The 13700-nt window shown below is 42.3% G+C and overlaps 1 pseudogene; it reads right to left on the bottom strand.

The window, feature by feature from the left end:
• LOC116089499 overlaps positions 1–5040 on the bottom strand; it is a 96580-nt pseudogene extending 91540 nt beyond the window's left edge.
• Between the last annotated feature and the right edge of the window lie 8660 nt (positions 5041–13700).

Genomic DNA, 13700 nt, shown 5'->3' with positions numbered 1-13700 from the left:
AGAGAGAGAGAGAGGATCTTCAGAATGTATGGTTAATGGTGTTTTTAAGAAGTGCCCATGCTTTCAGTGTGAAGATGTATGTAAATGAGAGAGAGAGAGAGAGAGGAGGAGAGAGAGAGAGAACGCGAAGATCTTCAGAATGCATGGTTAACGGTGTTTTTAAGAAGTGCACATGCTTCCAGTGTGAAGATGTATGTAAATAGACGACTGTTCCTCCCACAGGTTTCACCCTTTGATTTCTTACTGTAGACAATATTGTGCTTTATAAGAATTTCACCCATGGGTTTTAGCCTCAGCTCTCCTGAAAGGCTGAGACAAAGGCTTCTACCCAGGTATTTTGTTTGTGAACGAGCTGAGAGTATAGGTTCTGAGGGACAAAGCGATACGTTTCTAAGAGCCCAACACAGCACTCTCAGCCTAGGCCATCTGCTTTGCTTCTGTTGCACTTGCCCACACTATCGCAATAGCAGAAAACTTTCAGTTTCACAAAATCAGTCAAACATCATTTCTATGTTTAAATTTATAGGATAACTACCTGACCGGACAACAAAATGCTATTGGTTCTCCTTGGATATGGGAAAATGTGAGACACCTGGCTGTTGACAAAGGATTTTTAGCCCCTGGATTCATTATCTGGCTTCCTGACATTTTCCTAGTGAAAATGTTGGGAAGTGTGAAGTACAAAGTCAAGGTTCATGGATTGAGAGCCCTGCCATTTCCCTAGTTGGCCACGTTGGGAAACTGTGTGTCCATATTTCATTTCTCAGAGACATTGAATCTTTGTCTACAAAACACAACATAGATGGCTGCTTGGACAACTGACTAAGGCGATGAATATGAGAAAATATAAACATTAATTTGTGTATCATATGCCTGTGTTTTACCCCACTGGAGATATTTTATCCGTGGCTAGGTTAGGTTTGTTATGATAACAGCCCCAACTCACATAAAACTTCCTCATGTTGTCTGTAGAAAGATCTAAAAGCCTGCCTCTAGTCTTAGGTCAGCACTTAGGCTCCTTTGATATCAAGCACCTCAACTGCAGCATACTTATTTTATGTTACAGGAGAACGAGGAGGGATAAAGAATCAGGCCCCGAAACACACACACACACACACACACACACACACACACACACACACACACACATTCTTCCACGGTCACAAACAAGCTCAAAGGCCCTGGAAAATTAATATTCTGTGTAGTAGTCAAGCAAGCAACCCTGTCTTGATGGATTTGTTTTCTCTACCAGGTTAAGAATTAAAAGGCAGGGAAACCCCAGAGTGCAAAAGTAGCCGCGGGCAACACCTCTGACACAGCAGATAGCATCAACCAGTGACAGAGGCTTTTATTAGAGGTGAGGACACTTACACAGCAAGGCAAGCACAGAGAGATCTTGTGCAAAGCACATGGCGGATTCAGGAAGCCACCGTTGTCTCTCGTTGAGAGCTGGGGGTTTGGAGGAGGTTTGAGGCTAGAGGACATCTTCTTCCCCAGATTTAAGGTTAGTCAGTTTGAACAAAGATAGGAAGATGGCTAGGGCAAGCTTGCCCTAGCCTGACCTCACACTCCCCAGGCTGGTCTACTTGTCTAGAGTGCCTACCAGCAGGAGAAGAAGCGTGCCAGGCCTTTGTCTCAAGTCTAGAGACTGAGAAAGAAGCAAGGGCTTTGCTGCTTTACTATCTGTGCGCGCCCTGTCTGTCATCGGGGACCTTACTAACTCCCTGTCCCTTGACATTAGTGAGCATTAGTGGTGAGTACCATGAAGTTTAACTTCTTTGTGGCTCCTAAAAATATCCATGGTAGTAGCCCCAGGAGAAACTCTACTCTTAAGCTGAAGGGATTGTCTGTGAAGATGAGCACAATAGCTTAGCCATCTATGGAGAAGGCCGGGGTCAGTCGATTAGTTTTCCTTCCCTTTCTCTTGCTATCAAAGAGAAACAATTGATGAGTGTAGTGGCTATTCCTGGTTGTCAACTTGACTATATCTGAAATGAACTACAATCCAGAATTAGAAGGCTCACCTGTGGCCCTAATCTGGAGGCTGAGAGATACAAGTTTCCGACCTGAATCTTGGCATGGAGATCTTGAGGCATAGTGGCTATGAATCCCAGAAGATTAAGATTGGAAGATCTACGAGTTTAAGGTCATCTGGGATTAAAGGTGTGGTGGCACACACCTTTAATCTGGGCCACACCTTTTGCTGGAGACCTATATAAGGACATTGGAAGAAGGAAGGCTTGCTCTGCTTCTCCTGCTTGCCTTGTGGGGCTGAGCAACTGCTGGATCCTTGAACTTCCATTCACAGTTGCTGCCAACCATTGTTGGGAGTTGGACTACAGACTGTAAGTCATCAATAAATCCCTTTACTACATAGAGACTACCATCAGTTCTGTGACTCTAGAGAACCCTGACTAATACAATGAGCAAGTAAGAAAAAGAGAGATATGAACATGTAATGCAAAAAGTACATTTCCATGTTTGAAACAAATACACTTACTTGTAAAAGCACATCTAGTATGCATGCATGTATGTACACATCTACATACAAATATGACACAGACAAATATAAATTTGAGTCTATTTTGCCAGAGGGATTTGTGTGTGTGTGTGTGTGTGTGTGTGTGTGTGTGTGTGTGTACTCTCCATTTGACCTTGTCCTTCTAAATCATAGGAGTTATATTCATGGTGCCCAAGAAAAATGATAGAAATGTGTAGGTTATGGTGAACACAGCTTTATGCGTTTTTAGAAATGGAATGAAGTTATAGGCCAGTTCAAGTGAGTGCCATCCCCCTCCCCCCCAGCTTATTTGTCAGAGATAGCATTCGGTGTCCAGTTTGCTCTACATGAAGGCACACTGAAAGTTAGGACTGTGCTTGTGCTCTACAGCATGTGTTTTATGAGTGTGACAACCAGTATAATATAAAAACACTGGAAAACACACCTGCAGAGATCAGATGACATAAACCCAGCCAAATTATTGGTCTGTAAGTCTATAGGCAAATTGCAGCCTGTCGTTTCCACAAAGCTGACATGGGACATAAAGCTGACATGGGACACGAAGCTGACATGGGACACGAAGCTGACATGGGACACGAAGCTGACATGGGACTGGCAGCTTAAGTTTTATGCTTTCACCCTATAAATCAATGATATAAAAGAATCATTACAAAAATCCATGTTTAAGGACATGGATTCCTTTTTTTTTTTTTTCCAAGACAGGGTTTCTCTGTATAGCCTTGGCTGTCCTGGAACTCACTCTGTAGACAAGGCTGGCCTTGAACTCAGAAATCCGCCAGCCTCTGCCTCCTGAGTGCTGGGATTAAAGGTGTGCGCCACCACCGCCTGGCAAGGACATGGATTCTTTGTGCTGAAGAGAAATAGAAAGAAAGAGCTTCAGGAAGAGCCAGGAAGCTTCTGATGTCGTCTCTCTATTCCATGTGACAGAAAGGCTGTCAGAGAGCAATGATGCATGCGAACTTCACGACATAGTCTAGTAGAAGCAGTCAAACATGAGAAAACACTTAACATTCAGAAACCCAGTTGTCATAAGCTGAATCAGTTGGACATAGTATGATGATGTCATGACCTTGTTCAAATAGACAAAGGACAAAATGAAATGCATTTTGGGTACTTCATCAGAAGATTATATTATTGATTGCTGGCCAGTGCACTAATCTCTTCCCTCCATTCCCAGTCCTTCCTGTACTGCCATCTACTCTTCCATATGTTTGCAATCACACTAGCTTTCTCTTGGTTTCCTAGACAGTCCTCATTTCTTGTCTTCTGTCTTCCTTCAACGCTACATGCTTTGCTAACTCATCTTTTTTTTTTCTGGATTCAATCCCTTTTACAGAGTGAACTTACTGAGTGCCTAGAATTCTTCCCCTTTGATAGTCACAAGCTCACCACGTAAATACTTCACTATATCGATCTTTCAGATCAGTAGGTTAAGATTTAGTAGGTTAAGATTTTAGGAGTAAGCTTGCCTAAAATCACATTTTTATTAAGTTGCTTAGCTGAAATTTAAACCCCCATTTCTGTCAAAGTCGAAAATCACTGGCCTTTACCAACAAACTTTAAAAGATGATCCTCTTGAGACAGAATCTTCCAGGCAGAACAGGACTGGGACATGTATGAACTCACAGAGACTGGGAAGCAAGCACAAGAGTTGCATGTGGTCCAGCCAGATGGGGTCCCGAACTTTGAGGAGGAAGTGTACACTGAGTCCTACCTCTAACCAAGGGTGCTATGTGCAACTGATACCTGTTTAAAAAGGGAAAAATCTGTTTCCTCCAGTGGAATATCACTGGGTATTTTTATCACACTTCAAGCCAGGCTCCATACCAAATAATTTGCCAACACAGCATTAACTCAATTTTAAAAAATTGTCTTATTGGTCATTTGCTTGTCTGTTTAATTTTGTGTGTGTGTGTTGATGGTTTTTGTGTTTCTTATTTTGTCTCTTTTGAATATACAGTTGGATGGATGGAGGCTGGGGATGATCTGAGGAGAGTAAAACATGATCAAATATATTGTATGAAAAATTCAATTACAGAAAAGGAAAAGATTACACTTTTGCTATATTGTAGCATCAAATTCAATCAAATGAAGACATGTCTCTTGATCATATATTAAGTACAAGATACTATTGGAGCACCAGAAGTAAAAATTTTACATGCAAGAATTAGTTTTGTGTTGGTCCAAGTCTAGTCAGGAGATGATAAGCTTACTAGTTGCTTTAACAGAAAGAAGTCATATATAAATGCAATGAAGAGAGCAAATCAGAAACTAAGCCACTGCAGAACAGCAGGTGTGGGAAGTTTGCTGATATGGGAAAGGCCATAGGACACAGTTTGCACCTCTGCGATTGAAAGGTCAGAAAAGGGGTAAGATTTCTAAAATTTACCAACCTGAAGATGAAGAACCAAAATTCTGAAATTCAGAACCTCTGGAGCAGTGGCTCTTAATCTGTGGGTTGCGACCCTTCGGTCATTGCGTGACCCTTTCACATTGGCTGCATAGCAGATATCCTGCATGTCGTATGTTTACAGTATGGTTCATAGCAGTAAAAAAAAATTATAGTTATAGAGCAAGAAAAATGATTTTATGGTTGGGGGTCACCACAGCATGAGGAACTGTTGAAGGGTCACAGCATTAGGAAGGCTGAGAACCACTGCTCTAGGAGAGGGCAGGCCTTAGATGATATTATTGTATCTTAGCTCACAGGGGGAGTTGTGTGGCTTGCTAAGTAGATATTCAAGGAAGGCTTGGCTGACTGAAGCTGGAGTCTCTAACAGGCACAGTGTCAGTTTTGCAAGCTAAAACGCTGTAAATTAAAATCCAGAGTCTCATTAGACTGACCTAAGTCATCTGAAATACAGAAATTTTGCAAGTATGATCATCCTGATAAAAACAGAAAGCAAATAGTGAGTGAGTGCATAAGCAAGTAGTTCTTGTTCAAACCTTCCTTCTCCTCTGGCTTTGCAGGAGCAACATTTAAAAGCTAGTCAACCCTCTGAAGAAAATAGTCGGGGAGTATCTAAAAACAAATTCATCATCCCTAGCAATTGAGGTAAGATATATCAAAACAACTCAGATTTCATCTTACGCCAGTCAGAATGGCAAAGATCAATAAAATACCAACAACATGGTAGAGGATGTCCAGATAAAAGGGAAACTTTATTTGCTATACTGGGATCTAACACTGGTGCAGCCACTATAAAAATCAGGGTGGAGAATTCTCAGAAAGCTAAAACTAAATCTACCACTTGACAAAGCTCCACCACTCCGTAGCATATGCCCGAAGGACTTGACATCCTTACTCCACGGGTTCCTGCTCAGCCATGTTCCTTGACGTTCTATTTACAATACCTGGGAAATGAAAACAACCTAAATGCACTTCAATCATTAAATGAATAATGATACGTAGTACATACACCCTATGAAATACTATTAAGCTGTAAAGAAAATGGAAGTCATGAGCTTTGCATATAAAAGATCATATTGAGTAAGGTAGCCCAGACCCAGAGAGATAAACATCAAATATTCCCTCTCACTGGAGACTTCTAGATCAAAATCATTAGATATGAGTACATATATTGTAGTAACTACAAGAACCAGGAAAATAAAAACAGGCCATTGTTGAGTTGGGTGCGGAAAGAGAGGACAATAGTGAGCAATAGAAAGAGGAATATCAGCGTACAAGCGATCAGAGTGGAGAAATGGGAACAGGAGATTTAATTAGGAAGGATGGAGAGACAAATATAGAAGGGGAAGAAGATAAAATAACAGTAAAGTTGTGTGAAAAAGTCATTAATCATCCTATTAACTATGTACATAGACTAGAATACCTGTAAATTTGTACATAAATATGCACATATAGTTAAATGAAAGTCTTTCATCTGAGTTAATAATATCCCTTTCAAGAACCAAAGAATACATAACAAACCCCTGACATTTACCATGAGCAGCCCTGCTGTGAATTGTTGACTAGGGTTGTTTAAGAGACTTTCAAAACTTATAGACTATTGCTAGTGTCCTAGGTTGTACTCCAGAGGTAGACGATAAGTCTGTAATGCTAAAGACATCACACACTTCAGAATGGAGCCCAGAGGCCCCTGAGGTAGAACTGCCCCGAATGCCTCATCCCTGCAGATCAAACCTTCATGGTACCAGAATGTAATATGAAAAGTTTCAAAGAAGGGTAGCAGCCATCAATCCTGCCCAGCTATGATACCTATGAACCCCAACAGTTCAGCATGGCACTATAAGCCTAGGGTGCATTAGTGGCACACATACCTACATGGCAAACAACTGCTCTCCAACTGGACTTAAAACCCATTAACTAGAGAGAAACCCTGCCTGGTACTGGAAACCTAGCCAACTCCCCAGGGCTAGCAGAGTCATAGATCATCAGTTTACGAACCTCAGTTTATTAAACCAACACAATCCCTAACTACATTCTGAATATTCATCATTACACCCACAAGTAAGGATAGTCTTCACCTCTCTCATGAAGGAAACTTCTCTTGGCAACAGAGAGAGACATTATAGAGAATCACAACCAATACAACAAATACAGAGTTGTGGAGCCCGATCTCAGTGGATTCTTGGACCAAGCAATCCCCACACCTAAGGCTTAGAAAACAATGCCGAAGAGGAAGCAGAGTTTGTAAAAAGAGTGTTTGTAAGAGCCAGAAGATCAGAAATTGTGTTTCCTCAGAATGCCAGGAGCTGCAGCCACAGAGTCGCCTGGCATGAGTGTCTAAGCATGAGCCAAACAATAAGCTACACCCACAAAGCCACCCTGGCATGAAGGGCAACGACATATCAAAGTGGGTGGGAACACTCAGAAGGCCTGTGCTGTACACAAAGAACTACAGGTAGCTAAGAAATACCAAAAGTGGGAGAAATGGCCTTCCCCAGGGAAAAGTGCACTAGTTAGTTATCCAATACCAAACGGTCAGCCTTTAAAACAGGTAACGTTATACAGAATGAGTAGGTTAGGTTTAGCTCATATATATATGTATATATATATGTATGTATGTATGTATATATATATGCATGTATATATATGTGTGTATATGTATATATATGTGTGTGCGTGTGTGTATGTGTGCGTGCATGCGTGCATGTGTGTGCATGTGTGTGCATGTGTGTATGTGTGTGTGTGTGTGTGCATGTGCGTGTGTGTGTATGTGTGCGTGCGTGCATTCATGCGTGCGTGTGTGCATATGTGTGCATGTGGGTGTGTGCATGCGTGTGTGTGTGTATGTATGTGTATGTGTGCATGTGCGTGTGTGTGCATGCATGCATGTGTGTATGTATGTGTGTGTGCGTGCATGTGTATGCGTGTGGGTGTGTGCATGCGTGCATGTGTGTGCATGTGTGCGTGCGTGCGTGTGTGTGCATGCATGCTTGCATGCGTACGTGTGTGTGCATGCATGCGTGCATGTGTACGTGTGTGTGCGTGTGTGTATGTGTGTTGATGGGGCAAAGCAAGAGCATTGCAGAGAAAGCAGACGTCACGTCACGGAGGTGAGTCTGAAGCTGGGGCAGTAGTCCTATGTCACCCACTTGAAGCTCTCAATCTAGTAAACTAACATTTGCAAATTATCTCAGATGGTATTTTTAATATTGCCAGGACATGAGGTAAAGGGAAGGCATGGCTCCACCCTGTGAACTCCAGTAGACAGGCAAATAGCCAATGCCTTCTCTCTGAACACTTTGACACCTGGCTTTCAATTCAGCTGCCATCATTCTGGTGGCTCCTGCTCCTCCAGAGTTCGCACATCCTTTGGCATACTGCTCCTGCAGGTCCCAGGAGTCCCTCTTCCTCCCCCTGAGACATCAACAACACTTCTGCAAAGAACTTAGGGCTTTACTAAAGGCATGGAAAACCAGACTTCACATGCTATTTTGCTTTGGGATCTACAAAACACCTTGAAGCATGAAAATATTAAGGGGTTATTTACTTGCTTGGGAAAAAAAATGAGAAAAGTAAAAAGAAAAATTAATATTTTAATATGCTTGCTTGCCACACAAACACAATGCTTATGGGTTTAGAATTAATGAGAGTTGAATAAATGCAAGTGGAAATGGCATTGCATACCAAAATTAAATACTATATTCTATCTTATACCTACTGGGACCTGTTCCAAGCATATCACTCCCCAGGTATTTAGACAAGACATTATACTGTCTAGATTATTCTCCATGCTATGGTGAAATAGAAAGGGTAAACATGCCCTTCCTGACTTGAGGTCAGCTGATATTTACCTACTAAATTGCAAGTCTTTTTGACAATGAAAAGCTGCTTTCTCTTGCTTTATCATTGTCAGACTTTTCAAAATACCTAAACCACTAAGATTTGCATTGTTATTGGGCTACATGAAAAACCACTTCCAATGCTTGGCTTATTTTTCTCAATGCAGAGAAAAGGCTGTCAGACATTCTCCTTAATTCCAGTCCTAGCTTCAAGGTCTTTGGAGGTAAAGCAGACACTGCTTGATTTACATGGTAAGTGTTACTCGTCTGCGTGATTGGTGCTCGTGAGACCTTAGATACACGGTAGAGTCTGGGCCAGTGCTCAGGTGTTGTGTCCAGGATCTCTATTTGGGGAAGGCCTTGGGGAATGAGGCTCCTGTTCTTTAATACAGTCCCAGGGACACCTATTACTGGCAGGCGCGTGAACTCAGTGCAGCCACGTGAACAGAAAAAGAGCGCTTTCTAAGTGACTTCCTACGGCTGTGCATGGCTGACACACTGCCTCTATTTCACTGGATTTCTAAAGCGACCATGTTTGGGGTCTGGTTTCTGCCTGTGGATGGATTTTAGTGACTATTATACCCCAGGAATAACTGGGCATGATAACAACAAAAGACTCCATCACAGGGCTGGGAGATGGAACCCCATGTTGTTATCAGAAAGAAAACAGCAAGCTGGGAGCTCGATTACTTTTAACACCTCGAAAAGGTGAGATAGCAGTCCAAAGTTATTTCCTAGTTAGATTTTACATTTGATCCTCATCCCCCCCGACCCCAGAAATATGACAGCTAGTCTGTCTGTTTTATCCATCTCTGCCTATTCTGTACTATTGTTGTACAATGATTTCAAGTTACTCAGATAGAACCCTCCCTATACCCTATAATGAATACTCATTAAAAAGAGATATATACTAAAGAATTTTCTTTCAATTTATGCTACTGTAGCAGAGAATGCAACCATTAAAAGTATCAGATTTGTATCTCAGTGTTTGTATGTAGTTCAAAAGAGAATTGATGAAATTATGTGTCATTTCTATTATGTGCACAAAGGAATCTTGTTCCTCTTTTGTTGTTGTTGTTGTTGTTTTGCTTCTTTTTTATAATAGGCATATGTATAACTACTCTTGTCCTATCCTTTTACCCCCCAATATAAGAGCAGTACTTTTTGTAATAAGATTGCTTCCTTCTACCAATCCTCAATAGCACCCGAGAAAAAGAGTAAATTAAAGCCCGTGCCCATGAATCACTAAGATTTTTCCAACCTCTCTGAGGCAAAGAGATTTATGTGATGAAACCGGGAGCTTTTTGCAACCTGTCTTGCAGTGTGCATGGCATGCACAGTAAGATACGTCTTCCTCTTCTTCTGTGTTATCTAGCCTCCAAAGGTCACAAAAGCTAAATCCAAATATAATGACACCCAGTGGCGGCTCTATTGCCAAGAGACTACTAGCCAAGCGTAATGTAACACATTCATTAATGCAGAGCCATGTTTCCCTGAGCGTTTATTATGCTCCTGAGCATAGGCTCAGATCAGCATATGTTTGCTCTAAAGAAAGAGCTATCCTGAATGGAAATAAGAGTGGAGGTTCTAATCATGATCCTCATTATAAAAAGTTAAGGTTGGCCTTGGTATTTTTTTTTTTTTTTTTTTTTTTTTTTTTTTTTTTTTTTTTTTTTGTTAACTGAGGCAAGAAATTTCAGGATTATTCCCAATAGATGGCTTTCTTTTCATCGTGGCAACTAACCCCCAGGCATATAGGCATACATGTGTATGTATATATTCCTGTGAAAAGCAAATATTATGCTATGTAAAACTTTCCATTGAATTCCGAATTGAGCTGTTGGTCTAGGAGCTCATTAACTGTAGAGGCTCAGAATTCTCCATCCCTGCAGACTAGGAATAGCTTGGGACTTGTTGGACTTCGTTTGAAAAGCATGAGCAGAAAGAGAGGTTGCTCCCTTGCTCTTATCCCCCTTGTTTTGAAACCCTCTCTTTTTTTAAATGAAAATATTACATTTATTTATTATTGTTGTTTTTGTTTCCTTTTCTTTTTTTCTCATTAGTTTATTTATTTATTCATTTTACATCCATACTGCAGCCCCTTCTTCCTCCTCTCCTGCGAGTCTCACCCTCACAAGCCCTCTGCCCCATTACCCTCTCACCTTCTCCTCAGAGAAGGGAGAGACAGCCTGGGGAACCAACTCCACCCTGGCACATCAAGTCTCAGCAGGACTAAGCCCATCCACTCCCACTGAAGCCAGGCAAGGCAATGCAGCTAGGGATAAGGGATCCATGGTAGGCAACATAGTCAAAGACAACCCCCTCCACCACCATCCACTCCAATTGTTAGCTGACCCAAATGAAGACCAAGCTGCACATCTACAAATGTGTAGAGGGCCTAGTCCAGCCCATGCACGCTTTTAGGTTGATGGTTCAGTCTCGGTGAGCCATCAGGGGCCCAGGTTAGATGACTCTCTAAGTCTTCTCGTGGTGTTCCGAACCCCTCCGACTCCTTCGATCCTTTCCCCCCAACTTGTTCTCAAGACTCCTCAAACTCCACCTGATGTTTGCCTGTGGATGAAGCCTCTCAGAAAACAATTATGCTAGGCTCCTGTCCGCAAGCATAGCAGCATATTATTAATAGTGACAAATGTTGGCTCTCTCCCACAGGTTGGCTCTCAACATTGGTTATCTATTCCCTAAATCTCTGCTCCATCTTTTTTTTTATTAGATATTTTCTTTCTTTACATTTCAAATGTTCTCACTTTTCCTGGTTTCCCTTCTGGAAAAAAAAACCCTATTCTCTCCCCCCTCTCCCCGCTCACCAACCTACCCTCTCCTGCTTCCTGGCCTTGGCATTCCCCTACACTGGGGCATAGAGCCTTCACAGGGCCAAGGGCCTCTCCTCCCATTGATGACCACCTAGGCCATCTTCTGCTACATATGCAGCTGGAGAAACCCTCTCTTTCTTACTTTTGGTGCAATCAACTCTCCGTAGAGAGACTGAGTCTCAGCAGTCAAGTTCTTATGACCAATGAACTGCACACACCTCCATACAGTATGTTATTTAAAATCAAGCTTGGTGCCATGCAAATAGAAGACCTTCTTCTTTACCCCATAAGACCACAGGCCAATTATAATTATAATTTAAGATCATCATTTCCCCCCCAATGGGACCTCTAAGAATAAAACACAAAGATTTCTCTGCTGCATGGCTCCAATGCCTAGCTAATTTAATGGCACTGAAAAGCTCTGCTAGTTTGCACAGCACAGATAACACTTTAAAGTGTAGCTCAGGGTGAGAAATAACCTGGCATCAAAGCTCCTTGGGAAAAACACATTCATTAGACATGAAAACAAGAGACAAGTTCAAGTCTGCCCTCTGAAGGAGTGTGAAAGTGTCAAGATTCCTAGGCCACAGTAAATCTCGGAAAACCAACAACAGCCTCCTGTCTTTGATAAAGCCGCTTTGCTGCAAGATGGCACACACTGAAGGAATTATGTCACATTTAACCCAGATCGCAGGTTACGGTCTCTACCGAATGTTCACACTTGCGTTCCAACCCATCGATTCCCTGGAGGAGAAATGAAGATGGTGTTATCTGCTAATGATGCAACCCTCAGTCCTAGGAGGGAGGAAAAGGCTGGTGTAACAACGTTTCCTCTGAGGAGGAAACCGCTCCTGGAGGCCTGGGCACACAGAGATGAACGGATTTGCTGTTTCCTCAGCTAAGTGTTCAGGAAGGAGCTGAACTCAGAGCCAAGGATCTGAGCTTCCATTCCCATTTGTACTTGTGCCTCATCTATCAAAGAACAACCAATGCGCTTTGCTTACTTGGGCTAACTATTGATTAAATCCTAAAGTGCAGGAGCCTCCTTTCCAACTGTCTGGGCAGCTCTAACCTGACCATCATTAATTCTCTAACTAGTCCATAGAAAAGATAAATATGAGACTGCTCTTTTATTGTTTGTTTTCTAGACTGAAACTGGATGTTTTGGATGTCCTGCCTTTTAAGGAGTAGCTTTAGATGGGAAGAAACAGAAACCTGCCTAGGGGTTTGAAGTGGTTTGGAAGCTGCCAGTGCCCAGGACCCTCTAAAGTTATATTCTGCTGCCGTTGATTCACCTTGCTGAGTGAAGCAAACCCCAGGTGAGGCTCATAGAACTTGGACTCCCACAGAATCTCTCCCTCCATTTATTGTTGTTTTTAACCACGGATATGTGCATAATTCTGCGGCAAAGTTTCCAGATGCCCCGGCAGCTTTGACCGCCATCAAGGCTACATGCAACAAGAGCCTAATGAAGGCTCCAGTTGGTCTTTGTGGGGCCCATTTGTCCCTGAATGCTACACTATGTCCCTGCTGCACAGCCAGCCTTCATTTGACAGCTTTTCCTGCCAACTCGCAGTAATGACAACCTGCTCCAGTCGCAGAAAGAAAAGCATTTCCTAAGAGTCGTTTCCCTCATGGCATGAGGAACGACTTCTCTCCAAACCCTTGACAATTTACCTTCTGGTCTTTTACCTGCTTGGCCTTCCTTAGCTAATTAAAAATTCTAACTTTCATATTGATTGTTTATTCCTAGTCTTTCATTCCCTGATTGAAGTCATCTCACAATTTTGGGAATGGAGCACTGAGGCAAAACTCTACAGGGTGGTTCTTCTGGCCGCAGGTGTTGACTAGATGGATAAGGAAGTGCTCAGCTGCCACTAGACTGTCCCACAACAGCTTTGGAAGTGACTCCATGGTCATAAGTAGCTGAAGTTCAGATGAAGATAGTGGTGTGTCTGTGGGAGAAAGTGTGGAGAAAAATCTGGGGACCAGTGGGGTATAGCTTCACATGACAAGTAGTGGCTCTCTGAAATTACATATCCTAGCTTCTGGAATGCAGGGTGGGACTTCACTCTCCCATGATCCACTAAGTCTCCCCA

The sequence above is a fragment of the Mastomys coucha genome, unplaced genomic scaffold (assembly GCF_008632895.1).
Source record: "Mastomys coucha isolate ucsf_1 unplaced genomic scaffold, UCSF_Mcou_1 pScaffold14, whole genome shotgun sequence".
In the NCBI taxonomy this organism is placed as follows: domain Eukaryota; kingdom Metazoa; phylum Chordata; class Mammalia; order Rodentia; family Muridae; genus Mastomys; species Mastomys coucha.
The sequence above is the reverse complement of the archived record's forward strand: the minus strand, read 5'-3'. Positions and strand labels throughout refer to the sequence as shown.